Source organism: Protopterus annectens, chromosome 9.part0 (genome assembly GCF_019279795.1).
Source record: "Protopterus annectens isolate FY-2018-M chromosome 9.part0, PAN1.0, whole genome shotgun sequence".
Classification (NCBI taxonomy): Eukaryota; Metazoa; Chordata; order Ceratodontiformes; family Protopteridae; genus Protopterus; species Protopterus annectens.
The window spans coordinates 1910337413-1910353736 of record NC_056743.1 but is presented as its reverse complement, the minus strand read 5'-3'; the positions used below and the strand labels follow the sequence as shown (position 1 = coordinate 1910353736).

General features: G+C 44.8%; 1 protein-coding gene across 4 annotated transcripts in view; it reads left to right on the top strand.

Annotated features, from left to right (window-relative positions):
* The window catches only part of TRIP10 (thyroid hormone receptor interactor 10), a 1409323-nt gene that overhangs the window by 1296105 nt on the left and 96894 nt on the right, over window positions 1-16324 (top strand). The gene's annotated exons all lie outside the window — the stretch shown is intronic.

The window sequence follows — 16324 nt, the reverse complement described above, 5'->3', positions numbered from 1 at the left end:
TCTGGTAGTTTATTATGTTTTGGTTTCAGGTAGTTTTTTGTTTGTTTGTTACTGGATCTGAGGTAGTTTTTTTGTTTGCTTGTTAGCTGGATCTCAGGTAGTTTTTTGTTTGTTAGCTGGATCTCTGGGTTGGTTGCTTGTTAGCTAGATCTCTGGATTTGTTTGTTTTGTTAGCTGGATCTCGGATTGTTTTGTTAGCTGGATCTCGGATTGTTTTGCTAGCTGGATCTCGGGTTTTTTGTTTTGTTAGCTGGATCTCGGGATTTTTGTTTTGTTAGCTGGACCTCGGGTTGTTTGTTTTGCTAGCTGGACCTCAGGTTTTGTTTTGCTAGCTGGACCTCGGGTTGTTTGTTTTGCTAGCTGGATCTTGGGTTGTTTGTTTTGCTAGCTGGATCTCAGGTTGTTTGTTTTGCTAGCTGGATGTTCATGTTTCACTATTGCAGACATTACACTTGGGTTATCCTGCTGGCAGGCTACCCGCAGTCTGCCAGAATTCCAAAGTCTAGGTCCAGCGTCGGTTGCTGTCGCCTCTTCCCTGACGTCAGTGCGCCAGGGGTATAAAAGATGTAACAGACGCCATTTTCTTCAGTCTTTCTTGCCGCGCGGTGCCCGAAGCAAAAGCAGTTCGCAAGTGCTGGTTGGCCGACTCCTGAGATTTTCAAAATCGAATTTCAGAACCAAAGTCTTCAATAAAGCTAAGTACTCCATTGGGGAAGCTTTTTCTTGCTCCAGACCGATGTCAGTAAAAGTTAACAATTGTATTTCATGTGGGAAGCAAATACCTCATAAGGACTTTCATTCTTACTGCATTCCTTGCCTAGGCCCTGACCGCAACGTTACTAGTTGTCGGTTTTTTGCTAGATTCAACAAATGCAATATTAAGCGTCTGTTTGATTTTGCTTTACATTTCTTTGGCCGAAGGTTTAACTACATAATGCCGTCGGAACAACCGACGACCGGAATTCATAAAAAGCGCAAGGACAAGGAAAAAGACAGGCATCTGAGGTCCAAAAACCGACGATGAAGCCTCTTCTGAGCCAGTCGCTGGTTCTCGGTGAGATGCTTTCGCAGCCCCTGACACCCAATACCTTAGAGCCAGAGGCCGTACCAGACTCCTACGTGAAGACACCTAGGCCTCTGGAAACTCAAGGTATTGGGCCTGCGGAAATTATTCCCTCAGATGGGTCTGGAGCCGCTGAGCAGGCGTTGGCTTCTGAGGGTGTTTTCAGACCTTCACAGCTTACTATTAAGCCCACTACAGCAGCCAAGGCACAGTCAAAGACACCATTAAAGACAAGGAAACAAGTACAGCATTCTCCAGAACAGTCATCCATGCCAAAGAAACAGATGCTTAAAATGGCCCAAGGAAACAAGTACAGCATTCTCCAGAACAGTCATCCATGCCAAAGAAACAGATGCTTAAAATGGCCCAAGGAAACAAGTACAGCATTCTCCTGAACAGTCATCCATGCCAAAGAAACAGATGCTTAAAATGGCCCAAGGAAACAAGTACAGCATTCTCCAGAACAGTCATCCATGCCAAAGAAACAGATGCTTAAAATGGCCCAAGGAAACAAGTACAGCATTCTCCAGAACAGTCATCCATGCCAAAGAAACAGATGCTTAAAATGGCCCAAGGAAACAAGTACAGCATTCTCCTGAACAGTCATCCATGCCAAAGAAACAGATGCTTAAAATGGCCCAAGGAAACAAGTACAGCATTCTCCAGAACAGTCATCCATGCCAAAGAAACAGATGTTTAAAATGGCCCAAGGAAACAAGTACAGCATTCTCCTGAACAGGCATCCACACCAAAGAAACAGATGCTTAAAATGGCCCAAGGAAACAAGTACAGCATTCTCCTGAACAGGCATCCATGCCAAAGAAACAGATGCTTAAAATGGCCCAAGGAAACAAGTGCAGCATTCTCCAGAACAGTCATCCATGCCAAAGAAACAGATGCTTAAAATGGCCCAAGGAAACAAGTACAGCATTCTCCAGAACAGACATCCATGCCAAAGAAACAGATGCTTAAAATGGCCCAAGGAAACAAGTACAGCATTCTCCAGAACAGTCATCCATGCCAAAGAAACAGATGCTTAAAATGGCCCAAGGAAACAAGTGCAGCATTCTCCAGAACAGTCATCCATGCCAAAGAAACAGATGCTTAAAATGGCCCAAGGAAACAAGTACAGCATTCTCCAGAACAGTCATCCATGCCAAAGAAACAGATGCTTAAAATGGCCCAAGGAAACAAGTACAGCATTCTCCAGAACAGTCATCCATGCCAAAGAAACAGATGCTTAAAATGGCCCAAGGAAACAAGTACAGCATTCTCCAGAACAGTCATCCATGCCAAAGAAACAGATGCTTAAAATGGCCCAAGGAAACAAGTGCAGCATTCTCCAGAACAGGCATCCATGCCAAAGAAACAGATGCTTAAAATGGCCCAAGGAAACAAGTACAGCATTCTCCAGAACAGTCATCCATGCCAAAGAAACAGATGCTTAAAATGGCCCAAGGAAACAAGTACAGCATTCTCCAGAACAGGCATCCATGCCAAAGAAACAGATGCTTAAAATGGCCCAAGGAAACAAGTACAGCATTCTCCAGAACAGTCATCCATGCCAAAGAAACAGATGCTTAAAATGGCCCAAGGAAACAAGTACAGCATTCTCCAGAACAGTCATCCATGCCAAAGAAACAGATGCTTAAAATGGCCCAAGGAAACAAGTACAGCATTCTCCAGAACAGTCATCCATGCCAAAGAAACAGATGCTTAAAATGGCCCAAGGAAACAAGTACAGCATTCTCCAGAACAGTCATCCATGCCAAAGAAACAGATGCTTAAAATGGCCCAAGGAAACAAGTGCAGCATTCTCCAGAACAGGCATCCATGCCAAAGAAACAGATGCTTAAAATGGCCCAAGGAAACAAGTACAGCATTCTCCAGAACAGTCATCCATGCCAAAGAAACAGATGCTTAAAATGGCCCAAGGAAACAAGTACAGCATTCTCCAGAACAGGCATCCATGCCAAAGAAACAGATGCTTAAAATGGCCCAAGGAAACAAGTACAGCATTCTCCAGAACAGTCATCCATGCCAAAGAAACAGATGCTTAAAATGGCCCAAGGAAACAAGTGCAGCATTCTCCAGAACAGGCATCCATGCCAAAGAAACAGATGCTTAAAATGGCCCAAGGAAACAAGTACAGCATTCTCCAGAACAGTCATCCATGCCAAAGAAACAGATGCTTAAAATGGCCCAAGGAAACAAGTACAGCATTCTCCAGAACAGTCATCCATGCCAAAGAAACAGATGCTTAAAATGGCCCAAGGAAACAAGTACAGCATTCTCCAGAACAGTCATCCATGCCAAAGAAACAGATGCTTAAAATGGCCCAAGGAAACAAGTACAGCATTCTCCAGAACAGTCATCCATGCCAAAGAAACAGATGCTTAAATTGGCCCAAGGAAACAAGTACAGCATTCGCCTGAACAGGCATCCATGCCAAAGAAACAGATGCTTAAAATGGACCAAGGAAACAAGTACAGCATTCTCCAGAACAGTCATCCATGCCAAAGAAACAGATGCTTAAAATGGCCCAAGGAAACAAGTACAGCATTCTCCAGAACAGTCATCCATGCCAAAGAAACAGATGCTTAAAATGGCCCAAGGAAACAAGTACAGCATTCTCCAGAACAGTCATCCATGCCAAAGAAACAGATGCTTAAAATGGCCCAAGGAAACAAGTACAGCATTCTCCAGAACAGTCATCCATGCCAAAGAAACAGATGCTTAAAATGGCCCAAGGAAACAAGTACAGTATTCTCCTGAACAGTCATCCATGCCAAAGAAACAGATGCTTAAAATGGCTAAGGAAACAAGTACAGCATTCTCCAGAACAGGCATCCATGCCAAAGAAACAGATGCTTAAAATGGCCCAAGGAAACAAGTACAGCATTCTCCAGAACAGTCATCCATGCCAAAGAAACAGATGCTTAAATTGGCCCAAGGAAACAAGTACAGCATTCGCCTGAACAGGCATCCATGCCAAAGAAACAGATGCTTAAAATGACCCAAGGAAACAAGTACAGCATTCTCCAGAACAGTCATCCATGCCAAAGAAACAGGTACTTAAAATGGCCCAAGGAAACAAGTGCAGCATTCTACTGAACAGTCATCCACGCCAAAGGAACAGATGCTTAAAATGGGGCAAGGAAACAAGTATAGCATTCTCCAGAACAGTCATCCATGCCAAAGAAACAGATGCTTAAAATGGCCCAAGGAAACAAGTACAGCATTCTCCAGAACAGGCATCCATGCCAAAGAAACAGATGCTTAAAATGGCCCAAGGAAACAAGTGCAGCATTTTCCAGAACAGGCATCCATGCCAAAGAAACAGATGCTTAAAATGGCCCAAGGAAACAAGTACAGCATTCGCCTGAACAGGCATCCATGCCAAAGAAACAGATGCTTAAAATGGCCCAAGGAAACAAGTACAGTATTCTCCTGAACAGTCATCCATGCCAAAGAAACAGATGCTTAAAATGGCCCAAGGAAACAAGTACAGCATTCTCCAGAACATTCATCCATGACAAAGAAACAGATACTTAAAATGGCCCAAGGAAACAAGTACAGCATTCTCCTGAACAGGCATCCATGCCTAAGAAGCAGATGCTTAAAATGGCCCAAGGAAACAAGTACAGCATTCTCCTGAACAGGCATCCATGGCAAAGAAACAGATGTTTAAAATGGCCCAAGGAAACAAGTACAGCATTCTCCAGAACAGTCATCCGTGCCTAAGAAACAGATGCTTAAAATGGACCAAGGAAACAAGTACAGCATTCTCCAGAACAGTCATCCGTGCCTAAGAAACAGATGCTTAAAATGGCCCAAGGAAACAAGTACAGCATTCTCCAGAACAGTCATCCATGCCAAAGGAACAGATGCTTAAAATGGCCCAAGGAAACAAGTACAGCATTCTCCTGAACAGTCATCCATGCCAAAGAAACAGATGCTTAAAATGGCCCAAGGAAACAAGTACAGCATTCTCCAGAACAGGCATTCATGCCTAAGAAACAGATGCTTAAAATGGCCCAAGGGAACAAGTACAGCATTCTCCAGAACATTCATCCATGACAAAGAAACAGATGCTTAAAATGGCCGAGGACCTAATTACTTTGATCAGGGGCTCCCATCCCCCTCCTGATAAAAGGCCTAGGCAAGACACTGACTATGACTTCTCTGACCAGGTTTCTATTTCCTCTGATTCTTTTTCTGATCAGGGATATTCCCTCCCTCCCTATGAGGACTCTGATGCAGAAGAGTCGATACCTTCAGCCTCTCCGCTGGAGGATTACTATTTTGGGGAAACCTTGCACACCATGAGGGAGCATTTCCATTGGGAGAGCCACTATTATTCAGAATCCAAGAAAAGGCTCAGGGACTTTCTTTTATTGCCTCAGCACAGGCCCCTGGCTATCCCCCCTGTGCTTGATATTGTTGATGATGTTTTTTCTGAATCCAGTCTGTCTTCTGATTCTTTACCCCCTGCTCCAGTCAAGCCAGACAAGTACTACAGGGTCCCAGACTCTCATAAATTTCTGTATAAAAACCCCGCTGCAGACCCAGAAACAATTTCTCAGGTTCCCAAAGGGGTTAAGGCTTCCACTGCAAAAAATCCTGTCCCCTCTGATAGGGATTCTAGAGCTCTGGATAGATGGGGGAAAAAGTTTATACTTCTGCCACTTTAGCTGTAAGGGCTTTAAACTGCCAGTTTCACATCCTTAAATATCAACAGTACCTCCTGTCTTTGTTAAAACAGAAAATGGTTACAAACTCAGAATGTCCTGACAATAAGGAAATGCTGGATTTATTGCATGCAGCTGAACAAGTGGGAAAACATACTCTGCAATGTGGTTTTGATTCATTAGAGGCTTCTTGTAGAGCCGCAGTTACAGGCTCTGTCATTCGAAGGCATGCTTGGTTGAAAGAACAAAGTTTACCTGAACATGTTAAAGTAAAATTATTGGATGCTCCACTGCAGCATGATACTTTGTTTGGCATTAAGGCAGAAGAGGTGTTGAAGAAAATGGAGGATAAGGCAAAATCAATGCAGACAGTAAATGATTTCTTACAGGTACAGCCACCTAGGTTTAGCAGAAACTGGCCTTCAAAAAATTGGTCCTTTCCTTTCATAAAAAGCGCAAGGACAAGGAAAAAGACAGGCATCCGAGGTCCAAAAACCGACCACAGGCCACAAAGGGGCAGATACAGACGCCCAAGAGGCAGATCTCAGCTCCAAGGCTCATACACACCTAAACAATGGGGTGCTTCAGCCCACAAAGGAGGAAAAGACAAATCACAACCTTATAGGAAACTGTCCCAATGACTTCCCCCTACAAATGCCAAGCCTCTTACCTTTTGGCAGCATCCTTGGGGGGAAAGCTAGTACTTTCCTCACAAAATTGGCACATGATCACCCAGGACAAATGGGTACTAAATATTGTTTTTCAGGGTTACAGGTTCCACTTTCACACCCTTCCAAAATCAAAAGGTATGCCGGACCTGCCACTAAATCAATGGGCAGAGGCACAAAAACAAATTTCTGCCCTCATGGACATGAGCTATTCAAAGAGTACCACAGCAAGAACAGGGACAAGGATTTTACTCAAGATGTTTCCTGGTACCCAGAAAGGACAAAACCTGGAGACCAATACTGGACCCGTCAATCCTAAATACGTTCCTGGATGTTCCAAAATTCAAAATGTTAACACTGCAGCGACTTCTACTCATGCTGGGCAAGAAGGCTTGGCTAGTTACTTTGGACCTCAAGGAGGCATACCTCCATGTCCCAATCAGACAATCTTGCAGAAGATATCTCAGATTCCTAGCTGGCTCAATGCATTACCAATTCTCTGCACTGCCCTTTGGCTTATCTACTGCGCCCAGGGTCTTCACAAAATGCCTGGCACCCGTAATTGCATTTTGCAGACAAAAAGGAATTCAAATATATCCCTACCTGGACGACTGCCTAATTCAAGCAGAGAGCAAGGACATTCTGCTACAGCATCTGGCGTTTGTAAAAAGATTACTAATTTGCCTAGGGTACACAGTAAACGAAAATAAATCAAAACTAGTGCCCTCTCAAGAGATAATATTCCTGGGTGCAAGCTTAAATACAACTGCCCAGATGGCTTATCTCATGCCAGACAAGCAAAGGCAACTGACTCATTACTTCCAAATGATGGCAACAAAGACCCAGCTCCCTGCAAGAAAAATTCTGCAGGCCCTGGGCTTCATGGCATCCTGCATTCTACTAATACCATGTGGAAGACTGCATATGAGGAAATTACAGTGGTATCTAAAAAGTGTTTGGACTCAACATTGCCACAGCCTGGAAACAATAATAACTCTAATTCCCTGCCTGCAACAGGAATTTCAATGGTGGGCACAGGCCTGTCACCACAACAAGGGACAGCCTTTTACCTTACCCACAGCCAGGCAGACAATAACAACAGATGCATCTGATTATGCCTGGGGGGCACACATGGCAGGAAAATGTATTCAGGGCACGTGGCCAAAGGAACAAATGCATCTTCACATCAATCAAAAAGAGATGCTAGCTGTACAGAATACCCTGACAGCCTTCAAGGATCTACTACATCCAGGACAACTATTGTTAAAGATGGACAACACCACAGTAATGTGGTACATAAACAAGCAAGGGGGCACACATTCCTACCCCCCTCTGCAGGCAAGCCATGACTTTGTGGAACACAGCACTGACCTGTCAAGTACATCTGCAGGCACAAGTCCTGCCAGGAATGAAAAATACACTGGCAGATGAACTAAGCAGAAATCTCATGGATCCTCACAAATGGAAACTAAATCCCCAGGTCTTCAGCACGATAACAAGGAAATGGGGGCGCCCAGACATAGATCTTTTTGCCTCCCCTCACAACTGCCAACTACAGAGATTCTGCACAAGAACTTATCACTTACAAGCATGGAAAGTGGATGCTCTGTCATTCAGCTGGAAACCCTGACAGTTTATGCCTTTCCTTCACTGCCTCTTCTTACAAAAGTGCTCCTAAAAGTCAGACAAGAGAGGCCAAAAATGATCCTGATTGCCCCAGACTGGCCACGCCAGCACTGGTACCCAATCCTAAAGTGCTTGTCTCAAGGCGCAGCCTGACCTTTACCTCATATTCTGCATCTTCTGACTCCGCAAAACAATCAGATTCTCCACAGTCAACTCAGAACCTTAAGTCTGGCTGCATGGCAGATAATATAGCCACTCAGACCACACCTCTCTCTAAAGCTGTTATGGATGTCATTTTAGAAGCCAAGAGGCCCAGCACTAGGAAATCTTATGCAGAAAAATGGAAGAGATTCTGTGCTTGGAACCAGGCACAAGGACTCGAACCACTTGTTCCAAATATACCTCAGATTTTACAATACCTCACTGAGATGCTGGACAAAGGCCTATCCTTCTCATCAATTAAGATCCATGCCTCTGCCATTTCAGCTCATTACAATACGGAACCTCCTATTTTCTCTCATCCACTACTAAGACAGTACCTCAGAGGGGCAAAAAACATAAGACCCCCAAGGAGAGCACCAATACCTACTTGGGACCTCAGCTTTGTTTTAGAAAATGTGTAAAGTGTAAAAGCAACAAAGGAGCGACCAAGGCAAAAACAGTCACTGAGATAAACAAACAACTGAGGAAGCTCTATGCGAAAGCGCCTACCACTTTTTATGGTTCATTCTGCTTCAATAAATCGTTTTATGGTAAAGGATTCAGTGACTTTGTTTATCTCTGTGACTGTTTTTGCCTCGGTCACTCCTTTGTTGCTTTTACACTTTACATTTTATTCTTTTTGAGAGCAACGAAGCATTTACCTGGTGGATTATTATATTTCTTTTGATTTTATTTTGGTTTAGAAAATCTCACACTGCCTCCTTTTGAGCCAGCCAATACAGCTGATATAAAATTCTTATGGAAAACTGCTGTGCTCCTAGCAATAACTTCGGCAAGAAGTTTCAGAGTTACAGGCATTAATGGCAGTGGAACCTTTCATCATTTTTCATCAGGACAGGGTCTCTCTAAGGACAAACCCAACTTTTATGCCAAAGGTAGTATCCAGTGTGGCTCTTAACCAAACCTTTCATTTGCCAACATTCTAACCAAATCCCCAGAATAAAGGGAAGAGACTTCTGCATGCTTTGGGCATACACAGACAGCTACGATTCTACTTGGACAAAACAAAAGCTTTCAGAAAAACTGAGCAACTGTTTGTAGCTTATGCTGCAGGATCACAAGGGAAGCCTATCTCAAAGCAGACTATTTCAAAATGGATAGGACACTGCATTCGCTTCTGCTATTCGCAACATGGTGAATCAGTGCCTAAGGGCATTAGGCCACATTCTACCAGAGCAGCAGCCACTTCAGCAGCCTTCCTCAGAGGAGTACCAACCAAAGACATTTTAGAGGCTGCAACCTGGAGCTCAGTGCACACTTTCACCAAGCACTACCACTTACCTCTCTACTCTAAATCCAGAGCAGGCTTTGCCACTGCAGTTCAGCAGGGCATGGTAGCCTCTCCTAATTCTATTTAGGCCCAGCCACCCAACTTCAGCTTTGGGATTCAACCCAAGTGTAATGACTGCAACAGTGAAACACGATGAACATAGTACAGTTGTGTACACTTACCATAAATGTAGATGTTCAAGTGTATTCACTGTTGCAGTCCAGGTTACCCACCCACCATCCCCCTTTTTTTGCTGGGATTGTTCTGTACTTCTCACTTCTGTACAACCTATGTGGTGTATTTGCTTGTAGATGAAGGGAATGTTTATTTTAGTACATGCTTGTTTTTTGGCATATTTGTACAGCCTACCTACTTGGGGGCACCTGACATCTGGGGCAAGAAAAACTGAAGAAAATGGCATCGGTTGCATCTTTTATACCCCTGGCGCACTGACATCAGGGAAGAGGTGACAGCAACCGACGCCGGACCTAGACTTTGGAATTCTGGCCGACTGCGGGTAGCCTGCCAGCAGGATAACCCAAGTGTAATGACGGCAACAGTGAACACACTTGAACATTTACATTTATGGTAGGTACACAACTGTACTATCTCAGGTTGCTTGTTTTGCTAGCTGGATCTCGGGTTGCTTGTTTTGCTAGCTGGATCTCGGGTTGTTTGTTTTGCTAGCTGGATCTCGGGTTGTTTGTTTTGCTAGCTGGATCTCGGGTTGTTTGCTTTGCTAGCTGGATCTCGGGTTGTTTGTTTTGCTAGCTGGATCTCGGGTTGATTGTCTTGCTACCTGGATCTCTGGTTGGTTGTTTTGCTAGCTGGATCTCGGGTTGGTTGTTTTGCTAGCTGGATCTCGGGTTGGTTGATGTCCTTCATGGATGCATCTGCAGTCATAACAAGTGGGTTGTCCTGTCGTCAGGCAGCCCTGCAGTCGGCCGGATTCCAAAGTCCGGGTCTGGCTTCGGCTGATGTCGCACTCCACCCGACGTCATCTCTGTTGGTCTTCGGGTATAAAAGCATCAGCCGACGCCATTTTCCTCAGTCTTTCTTGCCGTGGCGCAAGCAGAAGCTGTTCGCAAGTGCCGGTCGGTCGGATCCAGAGATTACTTCTACCGAATACTACTTGAAGACTTCTAAAGCTAAGTACCCCGTTGGGGACTCTTTCTTGCCTCAGCCGATGTCAGAAAAAGTTAACAATTGTTTAACCTGTGGGAAACAAATACCTCATAAAGATTTCCACTCTTACTGTCTGCCTTGTTTAGGCCCAGCCCACTACGTAGCAGCCTGTTCGGCCTGTGCCTCTTTCAACCGACGCTTAGGCGTCGGTCGGAGTTTGCAGAACAGTTTTTCGGTTCTGATTTTGCGTACATTATGCCGTCGGATCCTCCGACTACCCAAGCTACCAAAAAACGCAAAGATAAAGACCGACACTCGCGGTCCGCGGTTTCGGCCGAAACCATGGTAAAGCAAACCGCGAGTGTCTCGGTTTCGGCCGAAACCGAGAAAACTGATCAAAGTACAGCTGAACCAATTCTTACAACTGAGGCCCCTGCTACAACTCTTGAATCGACCTCAGAAATTTTACCCACTACGGTGGTTGACTTATCAGACACCATCCCCTTGGATGTCTCTACCCCAGCACGTGGTGCTGCTAGGCCTCCAGCAGCCATGTCCATTAAGGCCTTCGCCAGGGCTAAAGCAGCCAAAACTTCTAAAACAGTGCCTGTTAAACCCCCCACTTCCAGGCCCTCTTCTAGTTCTCAAATGCTTTCCTTGGCAGAAGATTTAATTTCTTTAATTAGAGGATCTCAATCTCACCCAGACAGGGCCTCTCAGCCCCAGAGAAGAGACCTAGGGCAGAGCCCCCTGAGCCAGTGTCTTCTGATGATTCTGCTGATGAATCAGACATAACTGACCAGCCAGAGGCTCCCTTCTCCAATTTTGAAGATTCTGATGCTGAAGAATCCATTCCAGCTGCTTCCCCACCAGAAGAATTCTCCTTTGGGGAAACCTTGCACGCCATGCGAGAACAGTTCCAATGGCAGCAACAGGATTTTTCAGACTCCAGAAAAGACTTAGGACCTTTCTGCACCTCCCACAGCACAGGCCCTTAGCTATACCTCCTGTTCTCTCTGTGGTGGATGATGCTTTCAATGATGTTTGCTCCGCTCCAGATTCTTTACCCCCAGCCCCTGCCAAACCAGACAGATTTTACAGGGTGCCAGATACTCATCACCACCTTTACAAGGCCCCACTTGCAGACCCAGAAACTATATCCCAGGGTCCCAAGGCAGTAGCCGACCACAGCTAAAACCCTATTCCTTCTGAAAGGGAAGCAAGGTCATTAGACAGATGGGGTAAAAGGTCTACACTTCAGCTACTCTCTCAGCTAGAGCTTTAAACTGTCAGTTTCACATGATACAATACCAAGAGTTTATGCTTGATCAGTTAACTAAAAAACTAACCACTGATGAATCTCTTGATAAGAAACATGTATTAGAGATGGTAAATAACATACAACAGGTTAGCAACCATTCCTTAAAATGTGGCTATGATGCACTGGAGGCTTCATTTAGATCAGCCATGACAGGCACAGTGATAAGAAGGCATGCATGGCTAAAGGAACAAGCCTTACCGGATCATGTTAAAGCTAAGTTGCTAGATGCTCCTATGGACAAGACAAGTTTGTTTGGTACACCTGCCCAGCAGGTTATGAAGAAAATGGAAGAAAAGGCAAAATCTGTTCAAACTGTTAAAGATTTCTTGCAAGTTCAACCCCAAGGTTTAGCAGGAACTGGCCTGCCAAAAATTGGTCCTTTCCTGACTCCACAAAATTTCAAAGGGGCAGGAATAGGCGTTCCAGAGGCAGAAACCAATCCAGAGGAGGTGCCGACAGAGGACGACAGTGGCAAGGTAACAACAGAGGCACAGACACAGCCACTGCCACTACATCAGCACAACCACAGTGACTTAATCCTAAATCCGCCTACCAGGGAACAAATAGCAGCTCCTCTAGGCGGAAAGTTAACCTTATTTTCAAAGAACTGGCACTACATAACAAAAGACAAGTGGATTTTACAAACCATAGATCAAGGTTACGGTTTCACTTCCACACTTTACCAGTCAAAGAGGAATGCCAAATCTACCTCCAAATCAAAAAACAGAGGCTCTACGCCAGATAATGGAGTTAGCAAACATGAAAGCTGTGGAAAGAGTGCCAACAGCAGAACAAGGAAAGGGTTTCTATTCCAGACTATTCCTAGTTCCAAGAAAGGAAAAAGTTGGAGACCAATTCTCGACCTGTCCACCTTAAATACATATATCATTGTCCCAAAATTCAAAATGCTGACCCTACAGCAACTTCTTCCCATGCTGGGCAAGGAGTCTTGGCTGGTAACTCTAGATCTCAAGGAGGCATACCTGCACGTCCCCATTCGACCAATCTGCAGAAGATACCTCAGATTTCTTGCAGGATCAGAGCACTATCAATTCTCAGCATTGCCCTTTGGCTTATCTACTGCGCCCAGAGTATTCACAAAATGCCTGGCATCAGTAATCGCCCATTGCAGACTACAGGGAATTCAAATTTACCCATACCTGGACGACTGCCTGCTACAAGGGGACAACAAAAGCAAGCTGACAACAGATTTACAAAGGGTCATTTACTTGCTACAAGGACTGGGATACACAGTCAATTTACAAAAGTCAAGGCTGATACCATCCCAAACAAGGACATTCTTGGGCGCGGAATTGGACACAGTACAACAGATGGCATTCCTGACTACAGAAAAACAAAAAGAACTTCCCCTTTACTTCTTGGCACTAACAAAACTGAACAAGTTAACAGCAAGAAAAGTTCTGCAGGCCTTGGGCTTCATGGCATCATGCATAATCTTGGTCCCATTTGCCAGACTACATATGAGGAAACTACAGTGGTACCTAAAGAATTTATGGTCCCAACACAGACACAGTCTAGAAACAGAAATCCCACTAATTCCATGCCTAAAACAGGAGTTCCTATGGTGGGCTCAGGCATGCCAGTCAAACCCAGGCCTACCCTTTCGCAGATGTCAACCAAGCCAGACCATCACAACAGGCGCTTCAGACCTAGGATGGGGGCCCACATGCTGGACAAATGCGTGCAAGGATTGTGGACACAGGATCAACTTCACCTGCACATCAATCTAAAGGAAATGCTGGCAGTAAAACTGGCAATCCAAAAGTTCAAACCATTTCTCAAAGAGGGCCAGTTGATGATAAGGACAGACAACACCACAGTCATGTGGTACATCAACAAACAGGGAGGCACTCATTCATACCCTCTATGCAGACTGACCTTGGAGCTGTGGACCCTTGCACCCAGCTGCAACATTCAGTTACAGGCAATATTTGTACCGGGAAAGACAATACTCTAGCAGACATATTAAGCAGAACCACCGGATGCCCACGAATGGAAGCTGCACCGGACATCTTCAAGACCATCTCAAAGAAATGGGGAATGCCACAGATAGACCTATTCGCATCACCTCTCAATCACCAGCTCAAAAATTCTGCACAAGGACATTCCACCCACTAGCATGGAAAGTGGACTCACTCTCCTTCAACTGGAAAGGCCTAACAGCATATGCATTCCCACCTCTTCCTTTGATACACAAGGTACTACTAAAAATCAAGGAAGAACGTCCAAGGATAATCCTGATAGCTCCAAACTGGCCAAGACAACACTGGTACCCACTACTGAAGAGCATGTCTCGAACAATATGTGGCCAATACCCTGATGCCTTTGATGTTAACTCAGAACAACTACAGCATCATACATCCAAACCTAAAACGCTGCAACTGACTGCATGGAACATCACATAGCAGCAGCTAATCCAGAACTTTCCCAAAGAGTTAAAGACATTATTCTTGAAGCACGCAGACCTTCAACAAGAAGGAACTATGCTGGAAAATGGAAAAGGTTTGTCATTTGGAGTACGAAAGAGGAAAAGATGTGTCAAACATAGATATTCCTAACATTCTGGAGTATCTGGCGAACTTCTTCATTCAGGCCTGTCCTACTCCTCCATCAAGATACATGCATCAGCTATTTCAGCAGAATACAGCTTTGATCCACCTGTTTTTCACCCTTTGCTCAGGCAGTTCCTCAGAGGAATCAAGAATGTAAAACCTCCAAGGAAACCACCATTACCGGCTTGGGATTTAAACTTTGTGCTAGAAAAGTTGACACTATCACCCTTTGAACCAGCAGCAACAGCAGACCTACAACACCTGTCATGGAAAACTGCTTTCCTACTGGCAATTACTTCAGCAAGGAGGGTTTCAGAACTACAGGCCTTAATGGCAGTGCAACCCTTCCTAATCTTCCACCAAGATAGTGTCCATGAGGACTAATCCTACATTTATGCCCAAAGTGGTATCCAGAGTGTCTTTAAACCAGGCAATCCACCTACCTACCTTCTTTCCCAACCCACAAAACAGAGGGAAAGAATACTGCATACCTTGGATGTACATAGACAGCTACGCTACTACTTGGACAGAACAAAAATAGCAGAAAGACTGACCAACTTTTGTAGCCTATGCAACAGGAAGGGAAGGAAAAGCTATTTCCAAACAGACAATCTCCAAATGGATAGGAAATTGCATACGATACTGTTACTCCTTCCATGGAAAACCAATTCCACAGAACATAAGACCTCATTCTACAAGGGCAACAGCCACTACCACAGCCTTCTTACGAGGAGTGGCAACCAAAGACATTATTGAGGCGGCTACTTGGACCTCCGTGCATACATTTGCCAAGCATTATAATTTGCCTCTATATTCCAGATCCCGAGCAGGGTTTGCCACTGCTGTACTGCAAGGGATCCTAAACACACCATAATCTACTTTTATCCTCCTCCCTAGTTGGCTATGGTATTCTACCCACTTGTTATGACTGCAGATGCATCCATGAAGGACATAGTACAGTTTTGTACCTACCATAAATGTAGATGTCCGAACTGGATAGCATCTGCAGTCAGGATTACCCTCCTCCTTCCCTCTGTGGTACTCCTAGGGTGTTTACCCTCCTAATAGCTAGCTGTTGGGGGGGAGTCTTTTCTGGTGTATTTGTTTGTATATATGTACATACATGCTTATTGTTGTGTTTACCTCTATCTATTTGGAAACATTGGCATCTATCCAAATTTTAGCCTGCAAGAGGGCTACTGGCATCTGGGGCAAGAAACACTGAGGAAAATGGCGTCGGCTGATGCTTTTATACCCGAAGACCAACAGAGATGACGTCGGGTGGAGTGCGACATCAGCCGAAGCCGGACCCGGACTTTGGAATCCGGCCGACTGCAGGGCTGCCTGACGACAGGACAACCCACTTGTTATGACTGCAGATGCTATCCAGTTCGGACATCTACATTTATGGTAGGTACAAAACTGTACTTTTTGCTAGCTGGATCTCTGGTTGGTTGTCTTGCTACCTGGATCTCGGGTTGGTTGTTTTGCTAGCTGGATCTCGGGTTGTTTTGCTAGCTGGATCTCGGGTTGGTTGTTTTGCTAGCTGGATCTCGGGTTGGTTGTTTTGCTAGCTGGATCTCGGGCTGTTTGTTTTGCTAGCTGGATCTCGGGCTGTTTGTTTGTTAGCTGGATCTCAAGTAGTTTGTTTACTTATTTTGTTTGTTAGCTGTGTGCATGGCATGCTCCAGACATTCTCTTATGTCATGGCCTGGGTTGTGTTGGCACAGGTAACTTGACAGTTGGCATAGAAACAATCTCTGGC